This window comes from Rhinatrema bivittatum, chromosome 1, assembly GCF_901001135.1.
Source record: "Rhinatrema bivittatum chromosome 1, aRhiBiv1.1, whole genome shotgun sequence".
In the NCBI taxonomy this organism is placed as follows: domain Eukaryota; kingdom Metazoa; phylum Chordata; class Amphibia; order Gymnophiona; family Rhinatrematidae; genus Rhinatrema; species Rhinatrema bivittatum.
The window spans coordinates 731,582,794-731,596,277 of NC_042615.1; the positions used below are offsets into that span (position 1 = coordinate 731,582,794).

General features: G+C 46.6%; 1 protein-coding gene across 3 annotated transcripts in view; it reads right to left on the reverse strand.

Moving 5' to 3' along the window:
* Positions 1-13,484, reverse strand: part of ITGA1 (integrin subunit alpha 1) — a 462,364-nt gene that overhangs the window by 112,343 nt on the left and 336,537 nt on the right. The window lies entirely within an intron of this gene.

A 13,484-nucleotide genomic window follows, 5' to 3' on the forward strand; every position in this document is an offset into this window, starting at 1 on the left:
AATCGTAAATCGGGGGAAGGGGGAGGGCGGGAAAACCGGCACACTAAAACAACCCTAAAACCCACCCCGACCCTTTAAAATAAATCCCCCACCCTCCCGAACCCCCCCAAAATGCCTTAAATTACCTGGGGTCCAGAGGAAGGGTCCCGGTGTGATCTTTTACTCTCAGACCTCCGCAAAATGGCGGCGCAAAATGGCGCCGGCCGTAGACAACACGATTCGACTGCAGGAGGACATTCCGGACCCCCGCTGGACTTTTGGCAAGTCTTGTGGGGGCCAGGAGGTCCCCTCAAGCTGGCCAAAAGTCCCTGGGGGTCCAGCGGGGGTCCGGGAGCGATCTCCTGCCACGAATCATTTTTCCGTATGGAAAATGGCACCGGCCACGTATGGCCGGCGCCATTTTCCGTACGTAAAAACGATTTGCCTGCAGGAAGTCGTTCCCGGACCCCCGCTGGACTTTTGGCAAGTCTTGTGGGGGTCAGGAGGCCCCCCCAAGCTGGCCAAAAGTTCCTGGGGGTCCAGTGGGGGTCCGGGAGCGATCTCCTACGCTCCTGACCTTGGGGGACAAAAAACAAAATGGCGCCTGTGCTACCTTTGACCTGTCATATGACAAGGCAAAGGTAGCGCCGGCACCATTTCTACAAGCACCGGAGGTCCGAGAGTAAAAGATCACACCGGGACCCTTCCTCTGGACCCCAGGTAATTTAAGGCATTTTGGGGGGGTTCGGGAGGGTGGGGGATTTATTTTAAAGGGTCGGGGTGGGTTTTAGGGTTGTTTTAGTGTGCCGGTTTTCCCGCCCTCCCCCCCACTGGACCCCAGGTAATTTAAGGCATTTGGGGGGGGGGTTCGGGAGGGTGGGGGATTTATTTTAAAGGGTCGGGGTGGGTTTTAGGGATGTTTTAGTGTGCCGGTTTTCGATTTACACGATTTTCACGATATTTAAAAAACCCAAACGGCGACGATCCGATTCCCTCCCCCTCCCAGCCGAAATCGATCGTTAAGACGATCGATCACACGATTCACATCTCTAGTCCTCGCATGTGGGTGAATACCAAGCTACAGGCTGCTCCCAGATACAACAATGACTAACAGCCCCTAACTGGGTGCCAACAGGCACAAGAAACTACGGTGCTGTTGGTAATAGAGGGAGGCAGCCTGAACCCTAACAATGGGCCCTAGGACAAGCAGGCTGGTAGTCCTCTCATGTGGGTGAATACCAAGCTACAGGTTGCTTCCAGATACACAATGACCAATAGTCCCTAATTGGGTGCAAATGGGCACAAGAAACTACAGTGCTGTTGGTAATAGAGGGAGGCAGCCTGAACCCTAACAATGGGCCCTAGGTAGGGAGAGTTGGGTTTAAGGCTGGAAGAGATTGCGAAGGACAGATTGGCCAAAAGTACTGTAATGCTGACCATCGTTGTCCAAGCAGTAGTGGGCGGCGAACGTGTATAAGGACCTCCACATCATCGCCCTGCAGATTTTGGCAATGGGAACCACCCACAAGTGGGCTACCGACACTGCTATAGCTCTCACAGAATGAGCCTTGACATGGCCTCCAAGATGAAGGCCCGCCTGCACATAGCAGAAGGAGATACAGTCTGTCAGCCAGTTGGATAGAGTTTTCTTGCCCTCCACAACTCCCAATCTATTTTTGTCAAAAGATATGAAAAGTTGTAAGGACTGTCTTTGGGCTGCTGTATGTTCTAGGTAGAAAGCTAAGGCCCTCTTGCCATCCAAACTGTTCAGTGCCCGTTTGCCTTGGAGTGAATGAGGCCTTGGGGGCAGAACGATTGACTGATTGAGATGAAAATCAGTCACCACATTAGGCAGGAATTTAGGATGTGTAGGAAGGATATGTAACCAAAGCATGAAGCTCACTGACCCTGTGCACCGAAGTGACCGCCACCAGGAAGAGAACCTTCCAGGTGAGGAACTTCAGACCACAGGAGCGCAAAGGCTCAAAAGGATTTCACATGGGCTGCACCAATACCATGTTGAGGTCCCAGGACACAACAGGAGGCTGGAGGGGAGGCTTCAGTTGAAGCAGTGCCCATATAAATCTCCCTACTAAGGGCTGCACAGAGATGCACATACCAGCAGCAACCTGATGGAAAGCACTGATGGCACTCAGGTGTAACCCTGACCGAATTGGTTTTCATCTCAGCCTCTGAGAGGTACCACAAATATTCCAGCAGCTTCAGAGTGGGACAGATGAATGGATCCAAGTCATGACTCTCATACCAGATGGAGAACCACTTCCACTTCAGTCTGTAGGACATCCTGGTGGAAGGCTTCCTAGAAGCAACCAGTACCTAAGACATGTCATCAGAGAGGGGTCAAGGGACTGCTGACCATCCTCTCAACATCCAGGCCATCAAAGCTTACAACCTGAGGTTTGGGTGGCACAGCCTACCCTGACATTGTGTAATCAGATCAGGAGAGGACCCCAGACTGATCAGATCTCTGATCAACAGGTCCTGCAGGAGCGGGAACCAGACCTGTCTTGGCCAATAGGGAGCCACCAGGATCATGGTCCTCTTGTCCTGCTGGAGCTTTAAAACAGTCTTCATTACCAGTGGAAGCGGAGGGTACACTTAAAGAAGACCCTTGCCCCAGTGGCAGGCAAAGCATCAGAGGCTGGTAGTCTGTCTGTCCTGACAGGAAGCAGAAGTGGCTCACTTTGCTGTTGCAAGGGGAGGCAAAGAGGTCCACGTCCGGAGTTACACACAGGTGGAAATCCAGTCTGCTACTGTTTGATCCAGTGCCCACTTGTGCAATCAGAATGCTCAACTCAGGTGATCCGCAACCACATTCTCTGTCCCTGCTAGGTACACTGCTCGTAGGAGCATGCCTTGTGACAGAGCCCAGGCCCATATGTGCACCGCCTCCTGATAGAGGAGGAACGAAACAGTGCTGCCCTGTTTGTTTATGTACTACATCACCACTTGATTGTCTGGATTAGGATTGCTCTGTGGGACAAGCAATCCTGAAATGCCCAAAGAGTGTAGCGGATCGCCCGAAGCTCAAGGAAGTTGATCTGATATTGAGATTCTTAAGCTGAGCAACAACCTTGGGTATGGATGCTGTCCACATGCATCCCCCAACACAGGGGGGATGCATCAGTGGTCAGTATGACCTGGGGTGGGGGAACTTGAAATGGAACTCTTTGCTCCAGATTGGACAGGTCCTCCCACCAGGACAGGGAGACCTGGAGAGGTGGCGTAATACAGATTCTTGCATCGAGGTCCTGGGTAGCCTGCTTCCACCGAGACCGCAGTGTTCACTGTGCTCTGTGCATGCACAGACGGGCCAAGGACAAATGCTGCCATGTCACCCAGAAGACACAGTAGAAGGTGGACCAAACTTGCAAGAGACAACAGGGCAAGTGCTCGATTGTGGGGCAGGAACACCCTGGCTTGAACTGTGACTTGTCTGGCCCCAATGAATCTCAGGTATGGCATTGGGATGAGATGGGACTTGGGATAATTAATAACAAAACCCAGAGACTGCAGCACCGCAATGGTCAGATTGAGAGTGCATAGTGCACCCTGCTGAGTGGCAGTCTTGACCAGCCAGTCGTCGAGGTAGGGGAACACGTGTACTCCCTGATGGCAGAAGTGTGCCCCCACAACTGCCAGGCAATTGGTGAAAACCGAGGGGCTGATGCAAGGCCAAATGGCAACACTCTGTTCTGTAAGTGTTCCCTGCTCATAACAAATCAGAGACACTTCCTGTGACCAGGGAAGATCTCGATATGAGCGTAGGCATCTTAACTGGGATCAGGGTGCCCAGAGAGGCCATCTTGAACTTTTTTCTTTGAAGAAACTTGTTCAAGGCTCTGAGGTCGAGAATATGGCGGAAGCACCCTGTTCTCTTTGGTATCAGGAAATACCGAGAGTAGAATCCTCTACAGGAACAGGCTCGATGGCTCCGGCCGTTAGTTTTGCGCAGATTTTTTGACTGAAGACGGTGGGTCAGAGGTACTGGTGGAAAGGTGCTGAAGTGTGGTGGTCCTTAAGCTGGGCGACAGAGTCCCTGACCTTATCCCAACTCCCAGCAAAATCTGACTCTAAACTAGAAATAGGCCTCTTTAAAGCAAACCAATTCCAAATCCTCCTCGTTTATGCCCCTCCAGGGCTTCTTGAATCAGATCCCTCCTCCATTGTAGAAATTATCGCAAAATATTTGAACCTAGATGCACCTGCATTGATCCTAGGAGACTTCAATCTCCACGTCGACAATACCATACTTACATCTAGCTGTGAGGCCCTTCTCACTACGCTTTCATCTATGGGCTTTAAACAGATCATCAACAAGCCCACCCACAAAGCAGGTCATACCTTGGACCTTATGTTCATAAATTCTGGCATTACACACTCATCCCCCACTATATGCACTCAGGTCCCCTGGTCGGATCACTCAATAATTTCAACCTCTTTCAAACTGACAGAAAACCGCAACACCCATCCTACTCAATCCTCGTTTCTCTACAGAAAATCCTGCTCCTCTGAAGACCTCAGCAGCCACCTGGCTAAAGAACTCCCACACATTGACCTGGCAGACCCCAACACTGCCCTACTTTCCTGGAACAACATCACAGAGTCAGTAGCAAATAAATTATGTCCAATTTCTTCTAAAAAACTTAATCCCAACGCCCCAAAAAGACAACCTTGGTTCACCAAAGACCTCCGAAAACTCAAACAATCCCTCAGAAAGAAAGAAAGTGAATGCCGCAAAACACTTTGTCCTAGCACACTATCCATATACAAATTTGCTCTCCACCACTACAGGAACTCTACCTTAAGAGCAAAAAGGGACTTCCACGCCCACAAGTTCCACAACATTATCTTCGACCCCAAAGCTTTATTCTCATACGTATCCGAACTAACACAAACCAATGCCCCAACGATCCCCATCGATCAGGCACAATCCAAAGCAGACGATTTGGCACTTTTCTTCCAAAACAAAATATCCAACCTATTAACTTTGCTGCCCCCTGGCCCATCTCCTACTACCAGCCACTATCTTCAAACAAACAAAAAAATATCTCTCGAAGCGTTTGAACCCACTACTGCTTCAGAGATCCACTCTCTCTTAAAGAAATTGAAACCTTCCTCCCATCCATCCGACCAAATCCCCACAAAACTTCTCCTGCTAATACCGGACACTATATCAAACACCCTTGACGATATCATAAACTGTTCTTTAGCTCAGGGAATCTACCCAGATGCCCTAAAACTAGCATCTATCAAACCCCTTCTAAAGAAACCAAATTTGGATCCAAACGACAACAACAACTTCCGCCCTATTTCCAATCTTCCTTTTATAGCCAAGTTATTGGAAAAATTAGTCAACTCGCAACTCTCCAATTACCTGGAAGATCATAAAATACTGCACCCAACACAACATGGATTTCGCAAGGCATTAAGTACTGAATCCCTCCTCATTTCGCTGACAGACCATATCATCATGGGTATGGACAATCCTTTTAACTAATTCTCCTAGACCTGTCCGCGGCATTTGACACTGTCAACCACTCCATCCTCCTTAACCGACTGTCGGACATCGGAATAACAGGAACGGCTCTCTCCTGGTTCAAAACCTTCCTTAGTAACAGAGGGTACAAAGTCAAAATAAACAACAAAGAATCCCCTCGCTGCAATTCTTCACTAGGAGTTCCACAAGGATCATCTCTTTCCCCTACCCTCTTCAACATTTACTTACTTCCTCTATGCCAATTATTAAATAAGCTTCAACTAAAACACTTTCTTTATGCAGACGACGTGCAAATATTGATCCCCATCAAAGAATCAATTACAAAAACTCTCGAATTCTGGGAATCCTGTCGACAAGAAATAAACCTCCTCCTCTCCAGTCTAAACCTGATATTAAACTTTGCGAAAACCGAACTCCTCTTCATTTCCCCGGAAAACAGCAACACCACACAAAATACACCATCAAACATCTTTGTCTCCCAAGCTAGAGACCAAGGAGTCCTAATTGACAACCACTTAAGTTTAAAAACATTCATCAACCGTACCACCAAGGACGGCTTCTACAAACTACAGGTTCTGAAAAGAATAAAACCACTTCTTCACTTTCAAGACTTCAGAACTGTCCTACAAGCCATAATTTTCTCCAAGATAGACTACTGCAACTCTATCTTGCTAAGTCTCCCTTCTTCTTCCATAAAACCACTCCAGATGCTGCAAAACGCTACTGCCAGGATTTTAACAAATGCCAGAAGAAGAGATCACATCTCCCCCATTCTCAAAAAATTACACTGGCTCCCAATTCACTTCAGAATTCTCCACAAGTCCATCACCATCATCCATAAAACCATCTACTCTCAAGCCCCTCTCAGCCTTCAAATCCCACTCAGACTACACTCCTCATCAAGACCAATCAGACAAGCATACAAAGGATCCCTACACGTTCCACAAACAAAAGTTATACACCATCAAACGTTCAGAGATCGGGCTTTTTCTACTGCAGGACCATCTTTATGGAATGCCATTCCCCCTGACCTCAGACAGGAACCTTGCTTATTAACATTCAGAAAAAGGCTAAAGACATGATTTTTTAGGCAAGCCTTTCCTGATCACAACTGACTCTCTTAACTTTCTCACCTGACAGACTACAACCACTTGTAAATTTACCGTCAACACCATGTAAATAATTCCTCTCATTGTTACTACCTAAATTATTCTTACTACTCTTCTTCTTCTCCCAGTTCCAATTTCCCTTGTTTTATTGTAACTTACTTTTCTGCCTCTCAACACCTGTTTATCGTTCAATGTTAACACTCCCCTTGTTTTATGTAAACCAGCATGATGTGATTTTATCATGAATGCCGGTATAAAAAAGCTTTAAATAATAATAATAATAATAATCCCCAAAGAGATTCTCTCCCATGCAAGGCAGATCTGCCAGCTTCTCCTAGACCTCTGGATCGAAGGTCCAAGGCAGGGAGCCAAGCCATCCTTCAGGCACCAATGCCCAATGTGGCCACACTGGCCGCCATCTCAAAAACATTGTAGGTGGATCTCACCTCATGTTAACCCGCCTCCAGACCCTGCTAAACCACCGCCGAGAAGGCATCCTACTGCTGCTGAGGCAGGCACTATGACAGTTTCTGGACTTGCTTCCACAGTTGGTAGGCGGCAATATGGGTGATAAGAATAGTGCCCTGGTAGACCTTCCTACTAGAGCTTCCAACGCCCAGTGCTCTTGACGTGGAAAAGCAGAGACGTGGGTACGGGAGCGCTTGGCTTTCTTGAGGGCGGAATCCACCACCACAGATTGATGAAGGAAGTGTCGTCTCTCAAATCCTGTTGTCCTAAATAAATTGCATCCACCTTCCGTTTTCTTGGAAGAACAGTCACGGGAAGTTCCCAGATCCTGAGGAGTAGTTCCTTGAAAATGTCATGGACTGAGTCCGCCTCTGTTTCCTTTCGGGCATCCACAAACTGGAGGACTTTCAGCATTTTTTGCCAGGCATTCTCCTCAGTGAGGAGCTGAAATGATATGTCTTACACCATCGCCCGGACAAAGCCTGCAAAAGAAAGTTCTTCTGGGGGGGAGGGGGGGATGGGGGACATACCTATGCCTCTTCTCTGGCAGAGACAGTTCTCAGAGAAGGTCGCCTCAGTCTTCTGAAGAAGACTCAGAGCTATCATCCCATCACATATCATAAGGGGGCTCCTCCTCGCTAAGGTCCTCTGGGAGCCAATGTGGAGGGTCCCTGCCCAAGCCTCTCAGGTTGGGCACAAGGGGCACCGATGGCCTCGGGGGGCATCGACGGCCCCATGATCCCCAATGGCCGAGAGCCTACATCAGGGAATCATGGCTATGGAATTATCACCCCCAGGGGTGACTTTGGCCACAATGATTCTTCCTCCTTGGAGGACCTGATGATGGGGAATCACTCTGGAGGAGGGCATTGGTGGCCACTGGGCACCGATGGTGCCCCGAGAACCGGTTCCATCGGAAGTATGCCCAAAAGGATATCTAGATGCTTGTGTAGGGGCGCCAAGAGAGATGGCACAGGTTCCAGCACCGGCAAGGGAACAGATGCCGATGGCAGCTCGATACCCCATAGGGCTCGTAACACTGCTAGATGTACCCTGCGATCCAACTCCTCTTGAAAGTCCGCTGAAGAAAGAACGGACTGAGGAGGAGGACGAGGTATCATCAGAGCCTCCTTGGAGTCCCGAGGAGGATCAGTGCCCAGCACCGTCACCGGTAGGGAATGCCTGGGACTCCCGGGTTTGATAGAGGCCGAGACCTCCTCTCCATGGGGTTGCTTCTGTGCTGACACAGCAGATGCTGGTGCCGCACCTGACCCGGTGTCGTTTAAGGATGTGCAGATGTTTGCGGGGATTTCCCTCAGTGCTTGGCCCGGTCTTTCTCTGGCACTGAAGAAGGCAAAGATCCCGACGTCTTGGAATGTGAGGACACCGGAGATGACCTCTCTGGCCCCTCTATCTCGAGAGGGTCCCATTGGAGGAGTAGAGAGGGAAGGCTTATCTAGCGGCTCTCCTCGACTCCCCGGTGTCGACGACCCCAATGCCGGAGTAGATGGGTCAGATTTTTTGGACCCAAGAAGCTTTTCCATGTCATCCAGCTAGGCTCAATGGCCTTATGGGGGTCATTTGATTGCAGGAGCACACCCGTGGATATCGTGCAATGCCCCCAAGTAGAGGACACAAACCTCATGCAGATCAGCGATAGACATGATCCACGGGCACTGGCGGCAGTGTCTAAAACTGGATGACACCGTGAAAAACAGCTGGGGAGTGGTCGATGGTTGGCGGCCACTGGGAAGCGACACAAAGGGAATCGACCACAACAAAGGAAAGAAATTCAACCTACCATGCCACAGGAAGGACACCGACCAGTGGAAAGGGGAACTGGCGCAGAGACCGCTAAAAAATGGAAGATTTTGGAAAAAAAAATGAATGAAAGAGCAGAGCTCCACTATTACGAGGCAAACACTTCATGGAAAAAAATTAGACAGAGGACCCCATGTGGATGTGCGGATAGTGGCATGCTGGGCAAAAGTTTTCCATGCTGGGCTCCATCTGATGATGTCACCCATGTGTGAGGACTAACATCATTCTTGTCCTAGGAAAACTTTCAATTTTACATGTGCAAACCTTTTGAAAATTCATCCCATGTGGATAATTTTGTAACAACCCACATAAATTACACCAATTTTTAAAGCAAACTTATAGATGTAAATTCACTCAGAAAATCTATCCTGGCAAAACTACCTGTACACAATTACACCTGCTATATTTTATATGAGTAGTTTTGTTGGGTAAAGTTACACATATGTTTTTTTTTTTTGTTTGTTTTTTCAATTTAAATTTTTATTGAATTTTCATCAGTATTTACACTTCATGAAAACAAGGAAAATCAGTAATAATGTAATACATTTACCATTTCCTTCTATAGATAACAACCATACTTCATAAACATTTATTACATTTCCTAATACCCAATAATTGGAGGAGAACATTGGAAAAACTTATATTATAAGTACCCAATAATAATTAAACAGGAGTCAGGAGCATTATTTTTTACTTGGCTTCTGTCTCAGATATTGAAATTAGATTTTTATCTAACAAAAAGGTTTCTAATTGTAAAGGATCTGTGCATCCAAATCTTTTTCCTTTATAACTTATCAGGCAAACACAGGGGAATTTCAAGAAAAAAGTTGCATCCACTGCAAGCACCTTAGATTTTTTTTTTTTAATTATATCTTTATTGTGATTTTCACATATTTTAGTAAGACAAAACTTACAACGGAAAAGAGATACAGCCATTTGTAATTATATACATTTACATGTACAACAATCACTATCATGGCTTAATCTTAATATAAGAAATTGAGGAGATAAATTCTAGGAGTAATTTATATAGGTATTTCAAATATCTACCAATAAGCACCTTAGATTTTAAGGTCAAAAAAGTTCTTCTCTTTGCCTGAGTGATTCTAGCCACATCTGGAAAGATCTGAACACGATGTCCACAAAATAACATATCTTTTACAGAGAAATACTTTTTAAACAACTTTTCTTTATCCTGTTCGGAAATACAGGAAATTATTAACGTAGCTCTGTTATTAATCAAGTCTACTGACTCTTCTAGAAAAGTCGATAGGCCTGGAGAAGGAAGTTCCCCACCCTCACTTTGTCCTCTAGTATCCCTAGAGGTTCTTCTAGGCAAATAATAAATCTTTGAAAGTTTGGGGATTTCTTCCTCTTCATATAATAAATTATCCCTAAGAAATGTTTTAAATAATTCCCAGGGTGAGAGAAGTCGTGTTACAGGAAAATTAACAATTCTCAAATTTTTAGCTCTGTATAAATTTTCCATATATTCCAAATCCTTATGGATAGACAAGCTGTCTCTAATAAAAGCATTCTCTGAATTTTGCAACAACTGCATCTTATTAGTCACAGCCTGTATATCTTTCTCACATTTCTCAATTTTATTTTCCTGAGTATCAATGGACATCTTCTTTGCCTTAATTATAGTCAATAACGAATCATTCAACTTAATAATATTTCCATTTAATTTCATTATCATTTTCCCCAAATCCTCTAGTGTAACATTCCCCTGAATACCTCCAGAGGTAAAGTTACCTATACTACCCGAAGGGTTTATCTCATCAATCACTGAGGTAATTACATTTTCAGTCCAATGGGCTTCAGCCTGGTTTCCCAGGCTAATGTCCTCTTGAACTACTCCTACCGGGGTTCCAGCTGAGTCCAACATTGTTATTCCAGCTGGCTGTAGGGGAGACTTTGGGCCTGTGCCAGGACTTAGGGAAGCAAATGAAACTGCTCCCAAACTGTCCTCTTTAGGCGATTCCACCATTCTTACCACGTGGTGGTCCATGGGTCCCATGCGAGTTTGTTGACTTGGAGAAGAGGTCATGATCCGAGCCTTCCTTTTTCTGCCCATTTAGGCTAGAAAGTCAAGAAAAAACAAACTTTTTTGCTGGCTCCCGGCCTTCTCCGGCCTAAGCTGGCCCAAGCCACACGTGGTGCTGGCGGCTGCGGGGCACCACCCCTCCGCATATTTTATAACCGGAGGGGTTTAGGGGACTTTCGACTGACGTCACTCTGCAGTGACACAGCTTCTGTCTCAGATGTTAGTTACCGGCACAGTCTCTTTAGGAAGGAGCGGGTCTCCTCCCTTCTCCTTCGCTTCTCCTCCTCTCTGTGCAGCCCCTCCGCAGATTTTATAACGGAGGGGTTTAGGGGACATCCAACTGACGTCACTCTGCAGTGACACAGCTTCTGTCTCAGATGTTAGTTACCGGCACAGTCTCTTTAGGAAGAAGCGGGTCTCCTCCCTTCTCCTTCGCTTCTCCTCCTACACGCATGTTTTAAAATCTAAAAGTAATAAGTAAATGAAAGCCCTGCCCAGAGACCGTCCCCAGAACACTTCTCAGGCACGCTGTCACAGATGTGAGCCTTTGGGCTGTGGCACGGTTGATGCAGCCCAACAGGCGAACCTACAGGCTTATGATGACAGCCGGAGGACTCACTCTTACAAGGACTGGATCAAGTGCTTCTCTGCAAGTTGAGCCTTTGGGTTCTAGGGGCTGATAGGGCTTAAGTGAGAGTCCTGTAAGGAATGGTTCAATGCAGTCAATTCTCGGGCAGATGTCAAGGCAGGCAGTGGGTAAACGATATCTGGGTCCAGACCAATTCAGGGTGGGTAGGAGGCAGGCAGGCAGGCAGATCGAGGTCCAAGCTGGGGACAGGGCAGGCGGCAAGCAAACAATATCTGGGTCCAGGCCCAGGGCAGGCAGACAGATGGGGTCAGGGCAGGCGGCAATCCAGAAGAGTAGTTAATGTCTGTACCAAGGGTCAGAACAAGGAGTCAGGCAGAGATGGACAGACAACACAAAGAGAAAGCACTGTGGACCAAGACACCAACAGGGCAAGGTAGTGCAAGGTAAGGTAATAACAAGGCAAGACAAGGAAAGGTTAAACACAGAGACAGTAAGCAACCTGCATTTCAAAGCAGGAGGACCAGTTGCTGAGGCTTTTGCTTATTGTAGCACCAGGGTTTAAATAACAGTATTGATGACATCATCAGTGAGCGCTGGCTAACAGGTTTCCCACTGCAGGGCCATTAAGAGGCGTGGCGTCATGTGTGTGAACACCTAAGCAGGCCTGGGGACATGGCAGGATGGCGTTTCAGCTGCGTGTATAGCTGAGGGTGAGTGTGGCCAGTGGCCAGCCAAAATGTTATACGTGCACTTTTATCTGCATAATAGGTAGGCAATTTTATAAAAGGACATTTCCAGAGATCGTGCCTATCTATGTCTTCTTGAGATAAAACAGAAGTGATCTGAAACTAATGCATTTTAGGCTCTTATATACAGGTGTCAATATAATTGCTTATTGACCTTTTTTTCCAAATGCCATTGTCCACTTTTAGGGAGTGATTTACAAAGCTTTATCCCAATAGACACAGAATGAGATAAAAGTCTAATGGAATCAGGCATTTAGTCCTTTTTTCACCTCCCCCAATAGTGCAGGTCTCACAATGAGAATCTCCAGTAAAGTCATACAGAGGCAAACTTCTTCAGAACAAATGTAGCCTTTGATTAACCTATAGCTATCACTGTTGTACTAAAATTTTATTTCCATGTAAATCTTGTAAATCCTTAGGTGGAAGAATGAGAAAGAAAACTAGTAAATGAAATAAAATGACTGGAGCTATCTTCCTACCTCCCAGGGTTAGTGGATAGGAGACGTTGGGCCCATATTATCAGTATGCATGCTACATATACAGTATATTTAAAAATGAGAACCTGACTATGCACATACCTGATCATTTTAAAAGGAATGTGCATGCACCCATAAATATGCGTCTTGGCGTGCTAGCGGAGATATGATGCAATTTTATATCGTATGCACAAGTACATGTGTATCATTGAAAATACCCCTGCCTCACATATGTGTGCGTGTAATCTTAAGAGGCAGCTCAGGTAAATGCCCCATGCGTATTTCTGCTAGGGCTTTAGTGGCTTTTACGTGCATATGCAGGTGGATTTTAAAAAATGCTCGCATGAGGGAAAAACCAGTTTTTCCAATTAGTCTACCAGTTTGTCCAGTTGATACTGAGGTCTTCAAGATCCCTCTGGTTCTTCATACTGCAAGCCCCCCAAATGACCCCAAACCCTTACAGTGTGCTGAAAGCCCTAAAACTAAAGATCTCCAGACTTACTCCTCATCAGGACCAGCAGTAAAGTTACGCAGATAATACGCCGATGTGCGCCATGGTCAGCTTTTTTAAAATTCGGAATTGCGTGCGTAAGTCTTTGCCCTGCCCTGGAATGCCCATGCCCCGCCCCCTTATTCTTGATGTGCACACACGTTTGTGTGCATACTTCGCGGTTTCATAAAATTTGTGTTGCTCGGGTGTGGCCCACATACGCGTGTATGTGGCT